A 24,933-nucleotide genomic window follows, 5' to 3' on the forward strand; every position below is an offset into this window, starting at 1 on the left:
AATATATTACAAATCTATATATGTTAAAACAATATTCCAATATTGTTAGACTACTGGTACAGAAATAGCTATAAAATGGAACAGAACAGAAAGTCCTGAAAAACTCATTCATTTACTAACAATAGAAATTTATTGAATTAAGTCCCAAATAAAATATTATGAATTTGAAAATTTAAAAATAAAAACTTTTGAACATCAACCATACTATGGAAAAAAGGAAAGAGGAATAATAAAATTAGAAAATTTCTGCTATGGTTTGAGTGCTTGTGTCCCCTCCAAAATTCTTACTGAAACTTAATCCCCAATACCACAGTATTAAGAGGTAGGAACTTTAGACAGCAATTAGGCCGTAGTGGCTCTACTCCATGAATAGGATTAGTGCCTTATAAAAAGGATTGAGGGAGTACATTCACCCCTTCTTTCCCTTCTCCCATGTGAGGATATAACATTTGTCCCCTCTGGAGGATGCAGCAACAAGGACAGCATCATTTTGGAAGCAAAGACAGAGCCCTCACCAGACACTGAACCTGCCAACATTGTCAACTATCAGGCTCCAAAACTGCAAGAAATAACTTATGTTATTTACAAATTACTCAGTCTCATGTATTTTGTTATAAGAGTAGGAATGAACTAAGACAATATCCAATCTATGAAACTGAAAAGGAACTAGTTTACTTAAGATAAAAAGCTTTTACTTAATAAAATGAAGTCACAGACTGGGAAAAATATTTGCAAAAACAAAATATATCAGATAATGGGACTGTTATCCAAAATGTACGAAATTTCTTAAAACCCAACAATAGAAAAACAACCCAATTAAAAAATGGGCTACAGATCTGAATAGACACCTAACCAAAGAAGATATAGATGATAAACAAACACACAAAAAGATACTCAACATCATATGTCATAAGAGAATTGCCAATTAGAACAAAAATGAAATACCACTATACATACGTTAGAATGGTCAAAATCTTAAAAACCGACAACACCAAACACTAGTGAAGATGTGGAGCAATAGGAACTTGAATTCATTTCTGATAAGAGTACCAAATAATATAGCCACTTTGGAAGACAATTTGGCAGTTTCCCACAAAATTAAATGTACTCTTACCTATGATCTAACAGCCATGATCCTTGGTATTTACCCAAACAATTTGAAAACTGATATCCACACAAAAATCTGTGCATAAATGTTTACAGCAGCTTTATCCATAATTGGCAAAACTTGGAAGCAACCAATATGTCCTTCAATAGACAAATGGATAAACAAACTGTGATGCATCTATTTATACAATGGAATATTATTCAGTGCTAAAAAGAAAAGAGCTATCAAGCCATGGAAAAACATGGAGGAAATTTAAATGCATATTGCTAAGTGAAAGAGACAATCCGAAAAGGCTACATACTACATGATTCCAACTATACAGTATTCTGGGAATGGCAAAATTATAAAGACAGTAAGAAAAGATCAGTGGTTGCCAGGGGTTTTGGAGAAGAAAGGGAGAAAGAGACGATAGGTGGAACATAGGGAATTTTTAGGACACTGAAACTATTATTGTGTGTGAAACTGTAATGATGTATATATGTCATCATACATTTGTTAAAATACATACAATGTACAACACAAAGAGTGAATCCTAATGTAACAATAAATTTTAATTAATAATAATGTATAAATATTGACTCATCAATTGTAACAAATGCCTCACACTAATGCAAGATGTTAATAACAGAGGAAATTGAAGGAGTGGTGAGGGGGTATATGGAGCATCTGTATATTTCATTCAATTTTTTTCTGTAAACCAAAAACTGTTTGATAAAAAGTCCGTTAGTTAGAAAAGGATAACGCTCTTACAACCAAAAAGTAAATCATCACAATTACTCAATTACTGAGAGAGAAAGAGAGAGAGAGAGAACGTGAGAGATGCAAAACAGAAAACAACAAAAAACTACAAATTGTCATTAGTTTTACTAAAAAGTTTAGCAATGCAAGTAGGGAAAGTTAAATAATTAAGAAAAGAGTATTGTTTAATATTGATACCAATCAAAGAGATCGGCATATTTATACACTGCTAGAGGAGGTATAAAATGAAAGAATGTGGAGGGTATTTTATTAACATGTCTCAAAATTGTTTTAAATATACATAATCTCGATTCTATACCTGGAATTTTGTCCTCCTAAAATAATCACGATGAACATAAAAATGCTTATATCACTTTTTATCATGGAGCTTAATTATTCAAAACTAAAAGATTGGTAAAATAAATTGTGATGTAGTCAAACAATGAACTCCCAAGAATTCCTTCAGAAACATCTGAGAAAAAGACATTTAATGTATAAAAAAAAATTAGGATGCATTGCCAAGTAGAAAATAGAACAGGTTTATAAAATTGTATCCCTTTACCTAATTATTAAGAAAAAACACATATATAGCATTCTATGTGTTTGTCTCCATACATGTCTTCTATCATCCATCTAGCTGTTTATATCTACGTATGGAGAGAAACAAAAATGCAAAATTACACCAACATGCTAACTTTGCTTATGTATTTTTAAATTGGGTTACAACGAGGTTTTTTTGTTTCCTTCTTTTTGGTTATCTATATTTTCAATGATTTCTACAAAGAATAAGTGTTGTTTTGCAATAAGAAAAAGTATAACGTAGTGTTTGAGATAAAAGTTTCTGGAGTAATCCTAATTATATCTTGAGCTATTTGGTTTGCCTTTCTAAGCCTCAGTTTGTACATCTGTAGAATGTGAATATTTTGTGAGAATACTCTGTAGAATAAGTGAGACACTGAATGTTGAGCATTTAAGCATTTATGCTCTGGAATATGCATAATAGTGCCTATTCCAGAGTAAGTGATCAATAAATATTTAATATTATTAATATATCATCATTATATAGAGAACTGAGAATTAAGGAACAAGCCCAGAGTGCATTCACTTCTATTGAGACATTATATTCAGGACTAAGAGGAGGTAGGAAATAGGCTTAGAGATCCCCATAATTATAAAATGAAACAATGGCTAGAGCCTTTCTTGACTTCTGTTACTGTGAATATAGAAGACTCATGGAAATTTAAAAAAAAATCTCCAAATCCAAGCAGACATGAAAGAGTCGGCAGGAAGTCTGTGTGTTGCTTTAGTTACACAGTGATAATTAAGAGGAGACATTTGAAACACCCCTTTCAAAAATCTAACATCTTTAATATAGGATAACATAACACTGAACTTTGTAAAGATGTCAGCTTCAACTAATATTATAATTACTGTATATATGTTACTCTTATGAGGGTTTTTGTATAGAAATAATTTTATTTCACTTTGTAGTTCTTAATTTGAAAAAAACCTTTAAGACCGTATTACCAAAAATAGTCAATTATTTAATGTTTTAAATTATAAAATCATATTCTCTTGAATTTCCATAGCTCCTCAGTGGCATTGGGCAAATATGAGAAAACAGATTAGCCAACAAAATTTTTAAAAGATAGAGGTTCTTAATCAGCTTTACAGAGTGACAGAAAAGTACATTTAAAAGTCATGAAGCCCTAGGATCAAATCCTAACTTTTTACTTGATAGTATTTATTGGGTGCTTATTATGTTTAAGGCCCTCATATACCTTCACATAGTTATATAATCTTGGGTAAGTTACTTAGTCTTCCTGAACTTTAGTTTCCTGAACTATAAAATAGAATAAAATAATTTATTCTTATTTTGAGGATTAGAAATAAGCTTCATTTCATTCCGATATTAATATTTGGATGAAAACACAAATGCATTACTTTATGGCAGGAATACAACATATGGGATATTTAAATGCAGACAATGACGATGATGATGGCAATGATGTCAGCAAATGCATTGGGCTTATTATATACCAAACACTATTCTAAATAGTTTATACATATAAACCAACTTAATTCTCATAGCTGCATTAAGGGTAGGAAACTGAGGTAGATAGAATTTAGAGAATTCCTTTAAAAGAATCTAGTAAAAACCACTTAATGTAAACAAATATTTAGAACATATTGTCAAGTAGAAAATAAAGTGGGCTTATAAAATAGTGTAAGGTAAGATCAAATAGTATAAGTATCTATGTAAGAGCTAGAAAGTTATGAAGCCAGATTGAAAGGCAGGCAATCTGGCTGTAGGGTTGTTGTTCTTAAGTACTAGACTATAGGGCCACTCTCTTATGCTTAGTCTCATCCTACATATGGAGCTGTGTTTATGAGCCATTTAGAAATGGGTTGTCTTACAAGTATCTTGCTTACAGAAAATAAATTTTTCCTTGTGATATGTGATTCTACCTACTTTTTCCATGTTGCCCAGGGTTAATGAACTGCATCAAGATCCAGAAAGAGAAGAACAAAAGGAGAGCTGAGTTCCAATTGCTGCCAAGGCTATAACAACACTTCCTCTGCTGAACTTGATTTCAGGGAAGAGGCAGAGTTAGAATGGCTCTAATTATAATAGATAATACTAAAGTTTCTGTTTATGAAATACATAATGAAGTGTACAGTTTGTTTATGACATGTACAATGCTGAACACTTTATATTCATGATCTTATTTCATTCTAGTAACAATCCAATAATACCAGCATTTCTATTTCATGTTACAGATAGGTAAGTTGAAACTACAACTAACTTGTTCAAATCTGCACAGCCAATAAATAGCAAGATGAAGGTATGAATTCAACTCTGCTTGACCCATATGACTTTAAATCTGTTTCACTATCACACCAAATCATGAGATTTACGTTCATATAAAAATTAAAATTGCGTAAGGTTGTGAGAAACATAAAAAATTACAATGTCATTAACACAATAAGAGTTTATTTTTCTCACACATACAAGAAGTCTGGATTAGGCACTCTAGGCTTGACATGGTGATTTCACCATTGCCAGAACTCAGACTTTTTCTATTTACCTACCCATTATCCCTACTATGCCACCTCCTAGTTCAAGATGGCTGATCAAACTCCAGCTATTATGTCCATATTCTAGCCTACAGGAAAGAGAAAGACACAAAGTAGAATGTGACTCCTCCCTTAAGAATAGCAGTTTTTCAAATAACTCATAGATACAGTCTTGGTCTGTTTTATACAGCTATAAATATACCTGAGACTGAGCAATTTACAATGAACAGAAATTTATTGGCTCACAGTTCATTTCAAGGTTCCAGCCAGGGCCTTCTTGCTGAGTCATCAAAGGGCAAAAGGCAAGAGAAAGAAAGAGGAGCCAAATTCATTCTTCCATAAGGGCACCAATCTCATCCCTTAGGGTAAAGCCCTCATAGCCTATAGCATATTTCAAAAGTCCTACCTCTTAATACTGTTACTGTGGTAATTAAATTTTTTTCTTTTTTTAGGTAGGTTATCGCTTTGTTGTCCAGGTTAGAGTACAGTGGTGCCATTACAGACAGCTCACTACAGCCTCAAACTCCTGGGCTCCAACCATCCTTCCATCTCAGCCTCTTGAGTAGCTGGACCCACAGACATATACCACTACACCTGGCTGATCTTTCTATTTTTTTTTTGTAGAGACAGGGTTTTACCACGTTGCCCAGGCTGGTCTTGAACCCCTGGGCTCAAGCAATCCACCCACCTCAGTCTCCCAACACGTTAGCATTAGAGGTGTGAGCCACCATGCCCAACTGGTAATTAAATTTCAACATGAGGTTTGGAGGGAAAAACAAACATTTAAACCACAGCACATATGCTGACATTTCTCTAGCTATAAGAGGGTATGGAGACTGCAGTCTTTGTTCAGAGAGTGAAATATACGGCTAAAATCAAGGGTTTTGCTGCTAAGGAAGCAGAGGAGAATGAATAGTAAAGTAGAAGTAGCAATATCTGCTACAGTGTATACAGAGAAGAAGAAAATGACTTTTACATCTAACTCAATGCAGTGTAAAACACAGGCAGTACACATAAGCAAGAATCCAGAGCCAGAGGTAACTATGAAAATGGGAGATCTCCTCCAAGGAAACTTCACAGAAATCTTGAAGGAGCTTATGAGTTCCATAGGATGTGAAATAGGAATCTAAATTAGCTTTAGCAAGGCTTCAATAAACTGAGAGACACTCCTCACCACTATCACCCAAAACAGGAGGTGAGTGGTTCTGAGGAGCGTGACTCGAATTAAACAACTTCTACCTTAGGATGTGTATTATTCCAGTTTCACACTGCTATAAAGATACTACCTGAGACTGAGTAATTTATGAAAGAAAGAGGTTTAATTGACTCAGTTCTACTTGGCTGGGGAGGTCTCAGAAATTTATAATCATGGCAGAAGGGGAAGGGGAAGCAAGGCGTGTCTTCATAAGGTGGCAGGAGAGACAAAGAATGAAAGAGGAAGTGCTACTTTTAAACCATCAGATCTACTGGGAACTCACTATCAGGAGAACAACATGGGGGAAACAGCCCTCATGTTCCAGTCACCTCCCACAAAGTCCCTCCCTCAACACGCGGGGACTACAATTCAAGATGAAATTTGGGTTGGGACACAACCAAACCATATAAGGATAACATAATTTTACTCTCTAATCTAGTCTCTGAGGTTACCTCCACTTTGAATCTGTTAGGACTTGGTTCTCCCTGCCTTTGACCATATCCCAGGGCCAGATTTACTGCCTGAACTTAGGGATTAATGCTATATCCTTACACCCTAGGAAAGTTTCCATTATACAGTAAGCACTCAATAAATATTTTCTAAGTTAAATTTTAAAAATATATAAATCAAAACAAACCCATAATCAGGGAACCATAAATTAAAACAATGAGATATCCCTTTCTACTCATCAAAGTGATAAAAATTGAAAAGCATAATAATATTAACTGCCAGTAGAAATGTGTAGAAAACATTATTCTCATATACTACCAGTGAGACTGTAAACTAATAATCCAGTTTGGAAACTATATGGCAGCCTCTATTGAAATAGAAAATTTATATATGTTGTGACCCAACAATCCCACTTCTAGGCACATGACTTAGAGAAATTCTCTCACAGGTGAATAAAAATTACCACATGCAAATGCTTAATGCAGCATTATTTGCAATGTCAGATAAAATGGAAACTTAATGCCCATCCATAGGAGAAAGGGTTTACAATGTGTTATGTTCATACAATGGAATAAAACCAGGTGCTTGAGACTTCTATTACTATGCTCAATTCTCTTTTCCTTCTGAACATACTTCTATATATACTTTGCATTCAGGGGGGTAACATGATTATCTTTGGCCAATAACTTATAAATGGAAATGACACTTCCGCACTGAAGCATTTAATTGCTTATGTGAGACCCTACAGCTTTTTTCTTCCCACTGTTGTGACTGAGGAGGTTTTATTTTTCAGATGGTGTACTGCCAAAATGGTGAAAACTTATTCAGCCTGGAGCATGCCACCAACCCAGGTTACTCCTGGTTATTTAGCAGGAATAAGAAAATAACTGAGATTTGGGAAACCAGACCTTTCCTGATTAATAAAAAAATAAGGGGAACAGACTAGAACATAGCTAGTTTTAATTTTTGAAACTACACAATTGAGATAAATAGGCAAATTTCAGCATAGTTTTTATAGGATTATGTTAATTTCAAAATACAAAACCATACACACAGTGAAAAAATACCAGGTGATTGAATATGGATGAAAATCAATGATATAAAAGAATACGAAAATGGACAAGAAAATAACATCACCTTCAGTGAGTGAGGATAAGAAATGAAACTCTTTTTTTAATAAAAGACATTCTAGCCAAGTAGTAGGTTGAATGAAAATCCCCCAAAATTTATGTCCACATCCAAATCTATGGAAGTGGTGGATATTACCTTATTTGAAAAAGGGGTCTTTATAGTTACAATTAAGTTAAGGATTCAGAGATGTAATCATCTTAGATTATGCAGCGGGCTCTAAATCCAATGTGCCTTTATAAAAAACAAAAAAGAAAAAAAGATGTGAAGATGAAGGCAGAAATTGGAGTGCTACGACCAAAAAGCCAAAGAAGTTAAGGAATGCTTGGAGCCACCAGAAGCTGGAAGAGGCAAGGAGGGACTCTCTCCTACAGCTTCCAGAGCAAGTGTAGCCTTGTGAACACCTTGACTTCAGGCTTCTGGCCCCCAGAATTGTGAGATAATACATTTTTGTCATTTTAAGTCACCTGGTTTGTGGTAATTTGTTGCAGCATCCTGAGAAACTAAAACTAAATCAATCAGTATTACCTCCTTTCTTAAAACAAAATAATGGGAAGAAAATATAACAGAATATTACTGGCTGTTAATTGTGGGTAGGAAACAAGTATTTTTATAATATTCCTTATATTGGCCGGGCGGGGTGGCTCACGCCTGTAATCCCAGCACTTTGGGAGGCCGAGGCGGGTGGATCACGAGGTCTAGAGATCGAGACCATCCTGGTCAACAAGGTGAAACCCCATCTCTACTAGAAAAAAAAAAAAAAAAAAAAAAAAATATATATATATATATATATATATATATATATATATATTCCTTATATTATCTTACATTTTAAAATTTCTCACAATAAAATTTTTACTGGAATTATATTGTAAAATTAATTACGGTTTACTGCATAATTTTAAGCAGTTAACTGCTTTGTAAATGCTTAAAACTAACAAGAGAAACATTTTCAGTTTTAAATACACTCATTTTAGATGGTCCACCATTACAATGACTTTCAAGGCCTTTCACATTTGACTTGCATCTCATTTTATAGTTTTAATTCCTATAGCCTACAAACTCCCTATGTTCTAGAGCACCTACACTTTGCCACACAGGACATCTTTAAGTCTTTGTGACTTTTCTCCTGCTGTTTCCATCACTTAAAATGGCCCCTAAGGCCTGGCAAACTCCTACTACTTCTAGATCCAGTTCAAAAGATACCCATAGAGGAAGCCATCTCTGATTCCTCAGAATTTGTTTGTTTTGTACTCTCTTGGCATTTAGTTTATAATGAATTCTAATATTATATTTGTGTTTTCATTGTCAGTCTTTGCCTATGAAATAGAATTAGTCAAAGCTATAATTAATTACATCTATATCCCCAATAACTAACACAGTTCCTGACACAGACTAGGAGTCCAGTGAATGCTAGCTGAACAAATTAATGAATAAATGGCTTTCTTTCATAGTTTAGTGCTTCTTACCCTGAATTTCTATATGGTCCAAACATCACAAACTATTGTCAATCTAAGAAAGATATCTATCTGCAGCAAAGCAAATTAATCCCAAAACTAATTTCTCTCCAACAATTTCAAGAACCAGGGAATGTCTTCTATGTTATTATTATTATTATTATACTTTAAGTTCTGGGTTACATGTGCACAGCGTGCAGGTTTGTTACATAGGTATACACGTGCCATGCTGTAGGCTGCATCCAATACCCCGTCATCTACATTAGGAATTTCTCCTAATGCTATGCTTCTCTGATCCCCCACTCCCGGCTCTCCTTCCCCTAGACCCCCACCCCATCAACAGGCCCCAGTGTGTGATGTTCCCTTCCCTGTGTCCATGTGTTCTCATTGTTCAACACCCACTTATGAATGAGAACATGTGATGTTTGGTTTCCTGTTCTTGTGTCAGTTTGCTGAGAATGATAATTTCCAGTTTCATCCATGTCCCTGCAAAGGACATTAACTCATCCTTTTTAATGGCGGCATAGTATTCCATGGTGTATATGTGCCACATTTTCTTTATCCAGTCTATCATTAATGGGCTTGGGTTGGTTCCAAGTCTTCACTATTGTGAACAGTGCTGCAGTGAACATACATGTGCATGTGTCTTTACAATAGAAGGATTTATAATCCTTTAGGTATATACCCAGTAATGGGATTGCTGGGTCAACTGGTATTTCTATTTCTAGATCCTTGAGGAATCACCACACTGTCTTCCACAATGCTTGAACTAATTTCCACTCCCACCAATAGTGTAAAAGCGTTCCTATTTCTCAACATCCTCTCCAGCAAATGTTGTCTCCTGACTTTTTAATGATTGCCATTCTAACTGGCATGAGATGGTATCTCAATGTGGTTTTGAATTGCATTTCTCTAATGACCAGTGATGATGAGCTTTTTTTCATAAGTTTGTTGGCTGCATAAATGTCTTCATTTGAGAAGTGTCTGTTCATATCCTTCACCCACTTTTTGATGGGGCTGTTTATTTCTTGTAAATTTGTTTAAGTTCTTTGTAGATTCTGGATTTTGGCCCTTTGTCAGATGGGTACATTGTAAAAGTTTTTTTTCCCATTCTGTTGGTTGCCAGTAACTATCATTACTCTAATGATAGTTTCTTTTGCTGTGCAGAAGCTTTTTAGTTTAATTAGATCCCATTTGTCTATTTTGGCTTGTGTTGTCACTGCTTTTGGCATTTTAGTCATGAAGTCCTTGCCCATGCCTATGTCCTGAATGGTATTGTCTAGGTCGTCTTCTAGAGTTTTTATGGTCTTAGGTCTTATGTTTAAATCTTTAATCCATCTGGAGTTATTTTTGTATAGGGTGTAAGGAAAGGCTTCAGTTTCAGCTTTCTGCACATGGCTAGCCAGTTTTCTCAACACCATTTATTAAATAGGAAATCCTTTCCGCATTGCTTGTTTTTGTCAGATTTGTCAAAGAACAGATGGTTGTAGATGTGTGGTGTTATTTCTGAGGTCTCTGTTCTGTTCCATTGGTCTATATCTGTTTTATTATCAGTACCATGTTGTTTTGATTACTGTAGCCTGGTAGTGTAGTTTGAAGTCAGATAGCATGATGCCTCCAAGTCTGAAATTGAGGCAGCAATTAATAGCCTACCAACCAAAAAGTCCAGGACCAGATGGGTTGACAGCCAAATTCTACCAGGGGTACAAAGAGGAGCTGCTACCATACCTTCTGAAAGTACTCCAAACAATAGAAAAAGAGGGAATCCTCCCTAACTCATTTAATGAGACCAACATCATCCTGATACCAAAACCTGGCAGAGGCACAACTAAAAAAGAAAATTTCAGGCCAATATCCATGATAAATATTGATGCAAAAATCCTCAATAAAATACTGGCAAACCAAATGCAACAGCACATCAAAGTGCTTATCCATCACAATCAAGTCAGCTTCATCCCTGTGATTCAAGGCTGATTCAATATATACAAATGTATAAATGTAATCCATCACAGAAACAGAATCAAAGACAAAAACCACATGATTATCTCAATAGATGCAAAGAAGGCCTTTGATGAAATTTAACAGCCCTTTATGCTAAAATCTCTCAATAAACTAGGTATCAGTGGAATGTATCTCAAAATAATAAGAGCTATTTATGACAAACCCACAGCTAATATCATACTGAATGGGTAAAAACTGGAAACATTGCCTTTGAAATCTGGCACAAGACAAGGATGCCCTGTATCACCATTCCTATTCAACTTAGTATTGGAAGTTCTGGCCAGGGCAATCAGGCAAGAAAAAGAAATAAAGGGTATTCAATTAGGAAAAGAGGAAGTCAAATTGTCTCTATTTGCAGATGACATGATTGTATCCCTAGAAGACCCCGTCGTCTTAGCCCAAAATCTCCTTAAACTGATAAGCAACTTCAGCAAAGTCTCAGGATACAAAATCAATGTGCAAAAATCACAAGCATTCCTATACACCAGTAACAGACAAAAAGAGAGCCAAATCAGGGGTGAACTCCCATTCAATTGCTACACCTTGCCCCCAGTGCTGGCTCTCCTCTCTTCTCCCCTCTGCTCCCAGCATGCCTCGTGGCCGTTACCATCAGCAGGGCCCTGGAGTTCCCATCTGGGCAGCCGCCAATTATGCCAACGCACACCCGTGGAAGCAGATGGACCAGGCCTCTCCTGGGGTAGCATGCACCCCCCCTTGTGGATCCATGGATTAAGCGGCCCTGCTGCAGGGACCCCGTGTGTGTGCGAACGATCATGGAGCAGAAGAGCACAGCTAGTGGTGCTCCTGGCAGTCAACTTGCAGAAAGGGGTCCTCTAGCTAGGTGCATGCCCAGCCCCTGACCCCGCAGGTGGACTTCTGCTGGGTGCCAGGCTTGGACCCAGGCACCTTTGATGGCTCCCCATGGCTACTGGACCATTTCTTGGCCCAACTGGGCGATGACATGTCCTTCCGCCTCGAGCACTATCAGGACAACACCAGCCGTGTCTACAAGATCCTTGGGCACCTGACAGGCCGAGCCCAGGCCTGGGCAGCCCCCTACCTTGTTAGGGACCTGCCCCTGCCTGACAATTACGAGCTCTTTTGCCGGGATCTCAAGGAAGTTGTTCAAGACCCGAACAGTTTGGCTGAGTACCACGAGGTGGTTCCCTGTCCCCTGCCCCTGGCCTCCAGCCGGCCGCCAGTGTCCCCTCAGCTGCCTGCAGTGAGGCAATACTTAGCTAGGTTCTTGGAGGGCCTGGCACTCAACATGGGTACTGCCCCCAGGGCTTTACCAGCCACCATGGCCACCCCTGCTGTGTCTAGGTCCAGCTCTATATCCAGAAGTGCTCTGCCCGAGCAGCAGCTGACCAAAGAGAGCACCCCTGGACCCAGGGAGCCCCCATTCCTGCCCAGTTCTGCATGTAGCTCCAAGCCTGGTCCTGTGGAACCAGCCTCCTCTCAGCCAGAGGGGGCAGTCCCTACACCTGTCCCTAGACTGTTGGAGTCAGCTAATTCTCCTGCCCAGAGACCAGACCCAGCTCACCCAGGGTATCTGAAACCCCAGAAAACAGACGAGGAGGTTTCAGAGTCAGAGGGAGACCAGGAGGTATCCTCAGGTACCCCACAGGAGGTGGTGGAGGCCCCAGAGACCCCAGGAGAACCACCACTTTCTCCTGGGTTCTGAATACAACCCAGGCGGGAACAATGCTGCGCCTCGTGATAAAGTGGCCTTTATCACAATTGCTACAAAGAGAATAAAATACCTAGGAATACAGCTAACAAGGGATGTGAAGGATCTCTTCAAGGAGAAGTACAAACCACTGCTCAAGGAAATAAGAGAACACAAACAGATGGGAAAACATTCCATGCTCATGGTTAGGTAGAATCAATATCCTGAAAATGGCCATACTGCCCAAAGTAATGTATAGATTCAATGCTATTGCCATCAAGCTACCATTGACTTTCTTCACAGAATTGGAAAAAACACTTTAAATTTCATATGGAATAATAAAAGAGACCACATAGTGAAGAGAATCCTGAGAATTTCTTCTTAAGGAAAAAAAGAAACTGCCTCAGAGCTGCTTTAACAACAGAAAATTCATCTCATCCTGGTTATGAGCCCTTACCCACTGCATTAGATTCAGCACAGAGACCAGCACTCTCATGGCATTCTGAATAATTCTCCAGCAGAGCTTGGCACCCTCTCCAGCAGCCTGACCTACAACTTGTATTCTGAAGAAAAAAAATAACTGAGCCACTTTTGTTTACTTTACTGGAATATTAGAGGGAGAAAGATGTTTTAAAAAATGAAACATTCCTGGCCGGGCGCGGTGGCTCAAGCCTGTAATCCCAGCACTTTGGGAGGCCGAGGCGGGTGGATCACGAGGTCAACAGATCGAGACCATCTTGGTCAACATGGTGAAACCCCGTCTCTACTAAAATTACAAAAAAATTAGCTGGGCACGGTGGTGCGTGCCTGTAATCCCAGCTGCTCGGGAGGCTGAGGCAGGAGAATTGCCTGAACCCAGGAGGCGGAGATTGCGGTGAGCCGAGATCGCGCCATTGCACTCCAGCCTGGGTAACAAGAGCAAAACTCCGTCTCAAAAAAAAAAAAAAAAAAAAAAAGAAACATTCCTTTCCTCTCGGCACCAGTATTGCCTTCCCAAATGTCTGTGTTTAGAGGGCATTAGAAAGTACTGAATTTGTTTCTTTAAAATAAAGTGAGTCCTAGAAAAGCATAGGAGTGACCTTCAGCAGCACAGAACCAGGGGAAAAATCACAGTATCTAACACTATTCTTACATCTTTACATTCGCCAAGGTGTTTGTTGCAGAAATCCCTAAATATCAGCTCCAATTGGCTTCTCCTTCAGTCAGAAGCCTTCACTGACCACTTAAATCTACACATTTCTGAGCACTTTTAACATATTAGCCTTAATATCTCTATATACCCAGTGTTTATCATATAGTGGTCTGAGTATGTTGAATGAATGAGTAAATCAATGATCACATAGGCCTTATATTAGGAACATGGAGAGGAAAAATGAGGAATATTGTCATGTTGACTTGTACAAATAATCCCAAGGAATTTATCCATAACTTTTATCTTAATAAATCATCACTTTCATTTTCACATTTTTCTTTGTTAATGAAGATAACTTACAAACAGGAAAGTACAAAAATCTTTAGCTGCAACTCATTACATTTTTGCATGTCTGCTTCTTAGGAAAAGTGTGAGCATTTCATGATCATGTAATCCTATTAGCTCCCTTCTATCTTTCCACTACCACTGTCAAATATATAACTTCTACCCGTATTATACTACCCAGAAGCCATTATTACCACTATTGTTTTAAAACAGTCAATATCCTTTTCTTCATACATTTACCATTTCCATTGCTTCTCATTCCTTCCTGTAGTTCTTAGAATTTATGAAGGACATTTAATAACTGATTCAAGAAACCATATATTGCAAGTAAAATAAATACAAAGAAAATCACACGTAGGAACTTGATATGGTTTGGGTCTGTGTCCCCACCAAATCTCAAATTCTATTGTAATCCCCAGTGTTGAAGGTAGGGCCTGGTGGGAAAGACTGGACCATGGGGATTTCTCATGAATGGTTTAGGACCATCCTCTTTGTGCTATTCTCATGACAGTTAGTGAGTTCTCATTGGATCTGATCATTCTAAAGCATGTAGTACCTCCCCACTCTCTCTCTCTTGCTTCTGTTCCCTCCATGTGACACTTCTCAGTCCCCCTTTGCCTTCCACCACGATTCAAAGCTTTCTGAGGCCTCCTGGGAGGCAGAAGCTGCTATGCTTCCTGCACAATCTGCAAAACTATGAGTCAATTAAATCTCTTTTCTTTATAAATTACCCAGTCTCAGGTATTTCTCTACAGTAGTGTGAGAATAGACTAATATAAAACTTCATAGTCAAACTGCTAAGATCATTTTTTCTTTAGCCTGAAGAACTTCCTTTAGTCCTTCTTGTGGTTCAGGCCTGCAAGGAATAAGTTTTCTCAGATTTTGTTTACTTTCATTTTTGAAGGACAATTTCACTAGAAATGGAATTCTATGTTTTTTTAAATTCCCCTTTCAGCACTTTAAAGATGTCAATCTGTTGTCTTTTGACTTATACCATCTCTATTGAAAGGTCATACCTATTGTACTTTTGAAGATTATCAGTCTTTTATCTAGGGCTATGTTTAATATTTTCCCTGTTATGATGTTAATTCTTCAAGGAGATATTTGAAAAGGCAGCCTAAAACTTAGAGGAGAGACATTTTGGGTAATCATTACTATATAGATAAAAAATGGAAGCCATGAGGATGAATGAGATTATCCAGGGATAGTATAAAGAGAAGGGAAGGGAAAGAATTAAAGAAAAGGACAAGATAGCGAATATTTAGGATGTAATAAAAGGAGGAGTAATCCATAACTGATGCAAAGAATGAGAGAAGGGAGAGATTAAGGAGTATATGGTACCTTGAAAAGAAGGGAATAAAGTCATGAAGAGGGAAATCATCAACAACGTCAAATTATGAGGCAGGGTTCAGTTAGATGAGTGTAAGAAGCAACATTTACATTAGGAAAAATGAAAACTACTGGAAAAAATACCTGGTATATGACATTTTATATAATTTCTTATTGCTCCTATAACAAGTTATCACAAATATAATGGCTTAAAACAACCCACATCTACTATCTTACAGTTTTGAAGGTAAGAAGTTCTAAAATCAAGACATTGACAGTATTACCTTACTTCTGGGACTTTAGGGGGAGAATCTGTTTCTCTACCTTCTCCACCTTCTAGAGTCTACCTGCATTTCTGGCTCGTGGCTCCTCCCTCTGTCTATAAGGTCATCAGCACAGCATCTTAAAATTTCTCTCTCTGGCCTCTCTGCTTCTCTCATCATGTCTCCTCTGACTTTAACCTTCCAGTCTCCCTCTTACAAGGACTCTTATGATTATATTGGGCCCACTTGGATAATCCAGTACAATCTTCTCATCTCAAAAATCCTTAATTGCATCTTCAATGTCCCTTTGCCATGTAAGGTAACATATTCAAAGGTTTTGGAGACTAGGACATAAATATTTTTGGGGGCCTCTTATTTTTCCTATTGTAATCATGTTACATCACCTCTTATCTGCATCTCAGTTCTCTTATTTTAAAGATGGACATAATTTACTAAAAAAAAACTAGGCTACTGAAAGTATTTGTTTAAAGTAAATTGAAACCTGCAGCTCAAGGCAGACTATTAACTTAGTCCATTAATGGTGTAATACCAAATCAGAAGCTTGGTAATTTATAAACAATAGAATTTTATTACTCATAGTTTTGAAGGCTGAGAAATAAAAGATCAAGACCCCAGCAAAACTGGTGTTGGTGAAGGCTGCTCTCTGCTTCCAAAATGGTGCCTTGCTGCTGCATCCCCCAGAGGGGAGGAAGGCTATGTCTTCACACAGTGGAATGGACAGAAAAGCAAGGTAGTGCTCCCTTCAACCTTGAGCTCTTATAGAGGTGCTAATTCCATTCAAAAGGGCAGAGTCTTCGAGACTTAATCACCTCCCAAAGGCCACATCTCTTAATAGGGTTGCATTAGAGATTAGATTTCAACATGAATCTTGGAGGGTAAAACATAGCGGCATCATTCAAACCATAGCACCAGCCATTAATAAACAGGGGTTAAAACTGAATCATAATTTCTCCGCCACTGATGGAGATGATATAGGAGGAAGGAGTTATTGATTAGGAATCATGTCAAGGCAATATCCTGGCAAATGAGCTACAGGTGTTTTAAGGACAGGGTTTCCCCAATAGGTGAGAAAAAAGAGACATTTCTGTTTTGAAAAAGGAGACAAATATTCCCTAGCAGTAAGCTCAAATGTCTCTCAGCAAACTGTCCCACAAGGAAGGAAATTAACAACAACAACAACAGAAGGTGAAAGGAACTAGAGAGAGAAATAAGCCCATGTGTAATCACATGGGAACCTGCAGTCCCCTGATCTCCTGAGGCCATGCTTTTCAAGATGAACTTAAGAATTGCTAGACAGAAAATGATTAAAAATAAAAAAGGCAATATTCTCTTCCTCTTCATGATTCTGGTTTCCATTTCAAGTTTCCAATTTCACTTGAGTAGCTATAGTTCTCTATTGAATAATGCCAATATTGGTTAAAACAAGTATCAGTGGAAAAGAAGAGGGCTCTGGAGTAAAGAAATATGGAATTTAGTTTCAAGTCTGCAACTAATTTACTGGGTAAATTTAAGCAAATTTCTTCTTGCCTTGGTTTCCCCATGTATAAACCAAGAACTGCACTGAGCTAACATGCCATAGACTTTTATTAATGAGGTCTAGTCCTCTTTTTCTCAGAGATCTCATTTATTATCATGACTTTGATGTTATGTCTATATTAATAACTCCCAAGTAATGCTATCCTTTCACTAGCAATCAGAGTTGTAGCTTTATCCATTAAAAATTTCTACTTGGTCATTCTGTTACCACCTCACACTCAACATGACAAAACTTCATTCAAGTCCCTTAAATCCACGTGCTTACCTATCTCATTTTACTTCTAACTATTCCCCAATACATGTCAAGTGAATAGCCATTCGCCCTCCCCAACAAACCAACTCCTGTTATCCCATCTCAATATTCCAGGGATCTTTATTTGCTTATGTTATTTCTGCCTGGCATGCAGTGCCCTCTGTCCTTGGGCCATCTTTGTGTAGAATCTCAATTTCCTATCATAATCATATTAAAATTATGATACATGTGCATTTAGTAAAAGTTTCTTTACTACTAATCCGAATAAGGAATTGACTTACTGTGTCACTCTGGACCAGCTATAAAACTTCTCTAAGTGGCTAGGCACAGAGGCTCACGCCTGTAATACCAGCACTTTGGGAGGCCAAGAAGGGCAGATCACCTGAGGTCAGGAGTTTAAGACCAACCTGGCCAACATGGTGAAACCCCATCTGTACTAAAAATACAAAAAAATAGCTGGGTGGGATGGCATATACCTGTAATCCCAGCTACCCAGGAGGCTGAGGCAGGAGAATCACTTGAATCCAGAAGGTGGAGGGTGCAGTGAGCTAAGATTGCACCACTGCAATCCAAGCTGGACAACAGATAGACTATCCATCTCAAAAAAAATAAATAAATAAATAAATGTGCCTGGCACAGTGGCTCATTCCTGTAATCCCAGCACTTTGGGAGACTGAGGCAGGTGGATTGCTTGAGGTCAGGAGTTCAAGATCAGCCTAGCCAACGTGGTGAAACCCCATCTCTACTGAAAATACAAAAATAAGCCGGGTGTGGTAGTGTGCACCTGTAGTCCCAGCTACTTGGGAGGCTGAGGCATTAAGAATAGCTTGAACCCAAGAGGTGGAGGTTGCAGTGAGTCAAGACCCCACCACTGCACTCCAGCCTAGGTGACAGAGCAAGACCCTGTCTCATAAATAAATAAATAAAAATAAATGCACATGTAAACATTCCTCATGCTATTTTTTGGTCTATCAAAATTCTATTACTCTTTCAAGTATAGCCCATTAATACCAGGTATGTGAAATCTTTCTGAGTTTCTCATCAACCGTAGAAATATACTGACAGTTGGAATGTGATAATTCTCTACATTCACACTCTGCATCTGCATCTCAGGGTCTGTCTTATATATATTTACTTGAGAATATATGTATCTTTCTCACCCACCAGTCAGAGACTATGACTGCATCTGCAGTGCTTTGCTCCATGCTTTTCAACAAACAGGCAACCAGAAAATGCTTGTTGAATGAATGTATGAAAAACAGAATGAAAAGAAAGGTGAGGAAATTAGGCATCCATGTTTTATACTCATTGTGATATTCCTATTTGAAGCCAAAAATGTAGCTACATAGCCTTTAAAATTATTCTGGCCAGGTGTGGTGGTTCATGCCTGTAATCCCAGCACTTTGAGTGGCTGAGGCGGGTGGATTACCTTGAGGTCAGGAGTTCAAGACTAGCCTGGTCAACATGATGAAACCCCGTCTCTACTAAAACTACAAAAATCAGTCGGGCATGGTGGCACACCCCTGTAATCCCAGCTACTCAGGAAGCTGAGGCAGGAAAATTGCTTGAACCTGGGAGGCAAAGGTGGCAGTGAGCCAAGATGGCGCCATTGCACTCCAGCCTAGGTGACAGAGCAAGCTGTCTCATAAAATAAAATGCTTCTGAGAGAAAAAAAAAAATCCTATGATATAAAAGCATTTAAATAAAGTTTGGAGTTTCATTTGTCTTTTAGACTCCAAGTCTAATAATGCTATTTAGCATTTCTATAGTATTTAACATTTTCAAAGTACAGTGTTAATTAATTAATCCTAATGCTCTGTAAGCCAGGTCAATATTATGATCTCTGAAAAGTTAAGAAAATGAAAATTCAAAGGTATCTTGCCTTCTCCTTTTAGAACATGAGACACTGTTGAATATTATTACAAACATAAAAGAGTGTTTTCAAATAGAAATTAGTAAAGTTTAGATATGAAGCAAAGGGGTGAGGGGGCCAAGATGGCCAATTAGAAGCAGCTATTGTGGGTGGTACTTATGGAGAGGAATTAAAGGGGTGAGTAAATTCATCACCTTCAACTGAAATATCCTGGTACTCAAATTAGGCCTGATCAGGGAAACAACTTGATTCATGGAGAATAGAGAAAAGCAGGGCAGGGTGACGGCCCACCTGGGAGCAACACAGAGCCAAGAGAACCCCCACTTCCAGCCACGGGAAGCAGCAAGTGAATATGTGACCCTAGGAAAACATGCTTCTCCCACAAATCTTTGCAACCCTTGGTTCAACAGATTCCCTTGTCAACTCACTCCACCGGGGCCTTGGGTCTGACACACAGAGCTTTATGGAATCTTGGCAGAGCTGCCACTCATGCATGCACAGAGACCTAGGAGGTTTACTTACTCCCACCCCAGGATCTCAGGGAAAGGTGACTGCAACTCAGGCAAGGTGGGAGGTCTGCACATACCCTCTAGCAAGAGAGCTGAATCCAGCGGGTTAGAGCAGCATCATTCTGCCAGCCCTGCTTCCACCGCACCTCACAAGATAAGACCAGCTGGCTTGCAATTCCAGCCAGCCACGTGACCTTGGGTAGTGCCTATCTTAAAAGGGACTTAAACCACCAGGAGGAGGGGCAGACTGCCATCTTTTCTCTTTGGACGACTTAGCCATGCCAGCCTGCAGATTTTAGAGAATCCAAACAGTACAGCTGCTTTACCAAAATGTCTGTTTAACCAGACTGCTTCTTTAAGCAAGACCCTGATCCATTCCTTTTCACTGGGTGGGGCCCCTCCCAGCCTGGCCTCCAGCCACCTGATCTCTATTCTAGGGACAGAACTCTGATCTCTCTCTCTGGGAGGGAGTGCCGAGCGGAAGGGGCAGGCTGCCACCTTTGTTGTTTCGACAACTCAACCGTTCTATCGTGGAGGCTTCAGAGAGTCCAAATCGTCTAGTTGAGGTAGGAAACACAGCGCAGCACAGCACTGCACCTTTACCAAAACGTGGCCAGACTGCTCCTTTAAGTGGGACCCAACCCATTCCTCCTCACTGATCAGGCCCTCCCAGCAGAGGCCTCCAGCCACCTTTACCCCTACTCTACAGATAGAGCGCTGATCACTCCCTGGGAAGGAGTGCTGAGGGAGGAGCAGGCCGCTACCTTTGCTGTTTGGATGACTCAGCCATTTCAGCCTGTGGGCTTTGGAGAGTACAAGCTGAGGAGGGCAGAGGTGCTTCCCCAGCACAGAAGGGCTGCTTTGTCGAGGAGGGAAAGAGGCAAGGAAGGAGGGAGGCTAATTGTTAGTTGGTTGCTTTTCTCTCTTCCTGATCTCTAGCCATATTTGAATGCCCTTTTGAAAATGTTCATTTAGTCAGCATGAAGGCTGGTCTTATAGGTGAAAATTCTTTAGTATAGAATGGTAACATTTCTGAGGTGACAATGTTGGTAGAAGAAATGGACAAATTCCTTGAAAACTATAACTTACCAAAATAGATTTTAAAAGAAATAGGAAATCTGAATAAATAACTAGTAAAGACAATTAAGGAATTTAAAACTTCCTATCAAGTAAAATACCAGGTCATATTATTTTATAGGTACGTTATAACCAATTTTCAAAGAGCAGAAACCCACAAAGAACAAAAATCGTGAAAAACTTCATTATTCCATGAAGCACATGTAAGTCTAATGCCAAAACCAAGAAAGGACTGTAAAAGAAGGGAAAATTACCCATCTATTCTACTCATGTTCATTGTTGCCAAGAATTTTAAACAAAACACTAGTATAGGATATCCTAAATGTGGAATAATATTTCATAGGGAAAATAAATTAACTATAGTAAAACCCAATGATATAAGTGAATCTTAGTAACAACAAGTTTAACAAGCCAGTTTCAGAAAACAAATTACTACATTACACTGATGTTACAATGCTCCAAAACAACGAAAATTAAACAATATTGTTTAACCATACATATGTATCTGAAAAAACTGTTTAAAAACATAAAATTCTATTTCTGGTTCTAGATCCTTGAGGAATTGCCACACTGTCTTCCACAGTGGTTGAACTAATTTACACTCACACTAACAGTGCAAAAGTGTTCCTATTTCTCCACATCCTCTCCAGCATCTGTTTTTTCCTTTTTAATGATCACTATTTTAACTGGCGTGAGATGGTATCTCACTGTGGTTTTGATTTGCATTTCTCTAATGACCAGTGATAATGAACAAAAAAAGTTTCATGTTTATTGGCCGCATATATGTCTTCATTTGAGAAGTGTCTATTCATATCCTTTTCCCACCTTTCGATGGGATTGTTTTTTTCTTGTGAATTTGTTTAACCTTCACATGTGCACATGTATCCCTCAAACTTAAAGTATAATGAAAAAGTTTTTCAAAAGCATAAAATTTATGTCTGAGGAGCAATAGAATGATTTAAACTATTGGTCATGTTCTTTTTCTTGGATTCAATGGTGAGTTCTTGAGTAGTTTTATATTATTTAAAAAACAAATAATAAAAAGGCCATAAATAGATCAATAGTGACAGTATATATGAAACAAGAATTATGATTTATCTAATTCAACACATCTAAAGTCCATATGATAAATTTAAAATTAAAGACCGGGTTTTCCAAGGTCAGGAACACGATGGGCAAGATAGCACAAAAGTCTCACATTAAACCTTCTTCTAGTTCAGTTTGGCCATGGTCAGCTCAATCCAGCTGGAAAAAATGCCATTATTTAAATGTGTTGGACTTCCATTTATAAAACCTTATCATAAAATCTGCCCCCAGAGAACTTTGGTTAAGCCTGGATTACCACAGGCTTCCCAGACTAAGAGCAGATGCAGGCTCCAACAATTGACCAGGTTTCAGGATGTAATGAATAGGCAAGTTAAGAGATCTAGGTTTAATTCTATCTAGCCACTATCATCTGTTGGTTATGCAGCCATGAGTAATAATTATAATTATAACCATCCCTGAAATCTCATGCAATCTGTTAGAGTTTTAAAAGTACTTTCATACACATTGTTTCCATTCCATATGGACAAGCCTGTACAGTAAGCATGGAAACTGGCATGGCAAGTGCTATTACTTAAGTACATATATAAGGAAACTGAGGCATAACAAAGTGAAAGGTAACACAGTAAAACCAGAACCCAAATCTAGTTCCTTCTGATTCCAGGCCTAATCTTCTTTCTACTCTATCAAGCTACCTCATATTTCTCTTTTCTGAAACTAAACATTTGGAAGGTGATTTGAAATCCTTGAAAATATTCATACCCATTGACTCATGACACTTCAAGATATCATACTCAAAGATTTAATATGAAAGGTGACAAAATATTACTACCTAATCATTATTATTGATGATAGTTATGCATGTTTACCAAATGGCAGGTACTAAGAACTACATAGACTGTCCTAGCTAATCCAAGTATTAGTATTCACACTTTTATAAACTAGGAAACAGGTGAAGAGACTTTTGAGTTAAGATATAATGAAGATTGCATGGCCAGAAATCAAACTCATAGGCTGAATCTGAAGCCCATGGTCTTTGATACTATATTAAGTGGCACCTTTATGGTCACAAGTGATTCTCCTTAAGAATTAGGCTCATAGATTCCCCTACCAATTCCTAGGTAATACAGTAAGACTGTCAGCCAGAGAAAGCATTTTAAAACCCCATTTATAGCCATGTGTGGAGGGACAAAGAGGAGTCCGGGGAAGACAGTGAAGTGTCGCAAAAGAAAGTCCTACCAAGGCAGATATTATTGCTGAGCCTGGTTTTATGTCCAACTGATAGTCAATTCCAGTTTGAAGCTAGGGAGGGCTTGGAGTTTTTGTCAAATAAACCAGCTCCACCAATTTTTCTGTGTTACATTTGGTAAGCCATTTAATCTCTGAATACACATAGCCACTGGTTTCCAGACATATATTCAACTCTCTGCTTGACATATACACTTCATTGTCTAATAGCCATCTTAGATTTAATATGGCTGAAACAGAAATTTTGAGATTCATTCCCAAAATCTGCTTCTCCCACGGCCTTCACCATATCGGTAAATGATACAACTATTCACTCAGCTGCTCAGGTCAAAAACCTATGAGTCATTTTTTATTTATTCTTTCTCTCAAACCCTACCTAAGCAAGTCATGTTGACACAACCACAAAATATATCCAAAATCTGCTCACTTCTATTATTGTCACTTTTATCCAAGCCACCATCATTTCTCATCTGGACCACCACAACTGTTTCCTAACTGGTCCTTTAATCTTTTCTGTATATAATCCATTCTCCACACAGTAATCGGGGTGTTTTTTTAAAAATATAAGTCAAATTGTGTTATTTCACTGCTTAAGACACTCTAATGTCTTCCTAACACATGTAGAATAAAATCTGAACTTTTTATCTTGGACTACAAAGGCTTATGATATCTGGCCTTCCCTAACTTCTCAAACTCATTTTAGACTTCTCGTCCCATCATTTACTATTCTTCCACTACATCTGTGCATTCTTTTTTCCTAAATAGCATATGTTAGTCTGGGTTCTCCAGAGAGAAAGGACCAATATAAGATTTATGTGTATGTATGTGTGTGTGTGTGTGTGTGTGTGTGTGTATATAATATTTATATATCATAAGGAAATGGCTCACATTATAGAGATGAAAATCCCATGATCTGTAGACAGCCATCTGGAAACCTAGGAGACCCAATGGTTTCCTTCCAGTCCAAGTCTGAAAACCTGAGAATCAGGAAAGCCTATGGTGTAAGTACCAGTCTGACTGTTCCAAAGGCAAGAGAAAAACAATATCCTAGCTTTAAGGCAGCAAGGTAGGGAGAGTGAATTCCCTCTATTTAGCCTTTTGTTCTATTCAGGCATCAATGAATTGGATGAGATCTACCAACAATGGGTACAGACTAAATCTACTGATTCAAATGTTAATCTTAGCTGGAAACACTCTCAAACACTCAGAATGATATTTAACCAAATATTTGGGCACCTAGTAGTCCAGTTAAGTTGACACATAAAATGAATCATCACAAGACACAAAGCTTATTTTCCCCTTAATATATATTTATTTACTGTTCTCTGCTTACAATTACAATCACTTAGATCTTTCTAAAACTAGGTCTTTCTTACCACTTAACATTTCTTAATTAAATGTGTCATCCTTAGTGAGTCCTTCCATGATGATCCAGTCTAAAGTAGGGCCTCAGTCTCTGTACTTTGTACATCTTAAGCA

General features: G+C 38.1%; 1 protein-coding gene and 1 pseudogene across 20 annotated transcripts in view; one reads left to right on the forward strand and one right to left on the reverse strand.

Moving 5' to 3' along the window:
- LOC100393071 (BEN domain-containing protein 5) overlaps window positions 1-24,933 on the reverse strand; it is a 1,596,666-nt gene that overhangs the window by 880,441 nt on the left and 691,292 nt on the right. The window lies entirely within an intron of this gene.
- On the forward strand, window positions 11,745-12,839 carry LOC100391966 (protein Bop-like; annotated as a pseudogene).

The sequence above is a fragment of the Callithrix jacchus genome, chromosome 7 (genome assembly GCF_049354715.1).
Source record: "Callithrix jacchus isolate 240 chromosome 7, calJac240_pri, whole genome shotgun sequence".
NCBI lineage: Eukaryota > Metazoa > Chordata > Mammalia > Primates > Cebidae > Callithrix > Callithrix jacchus.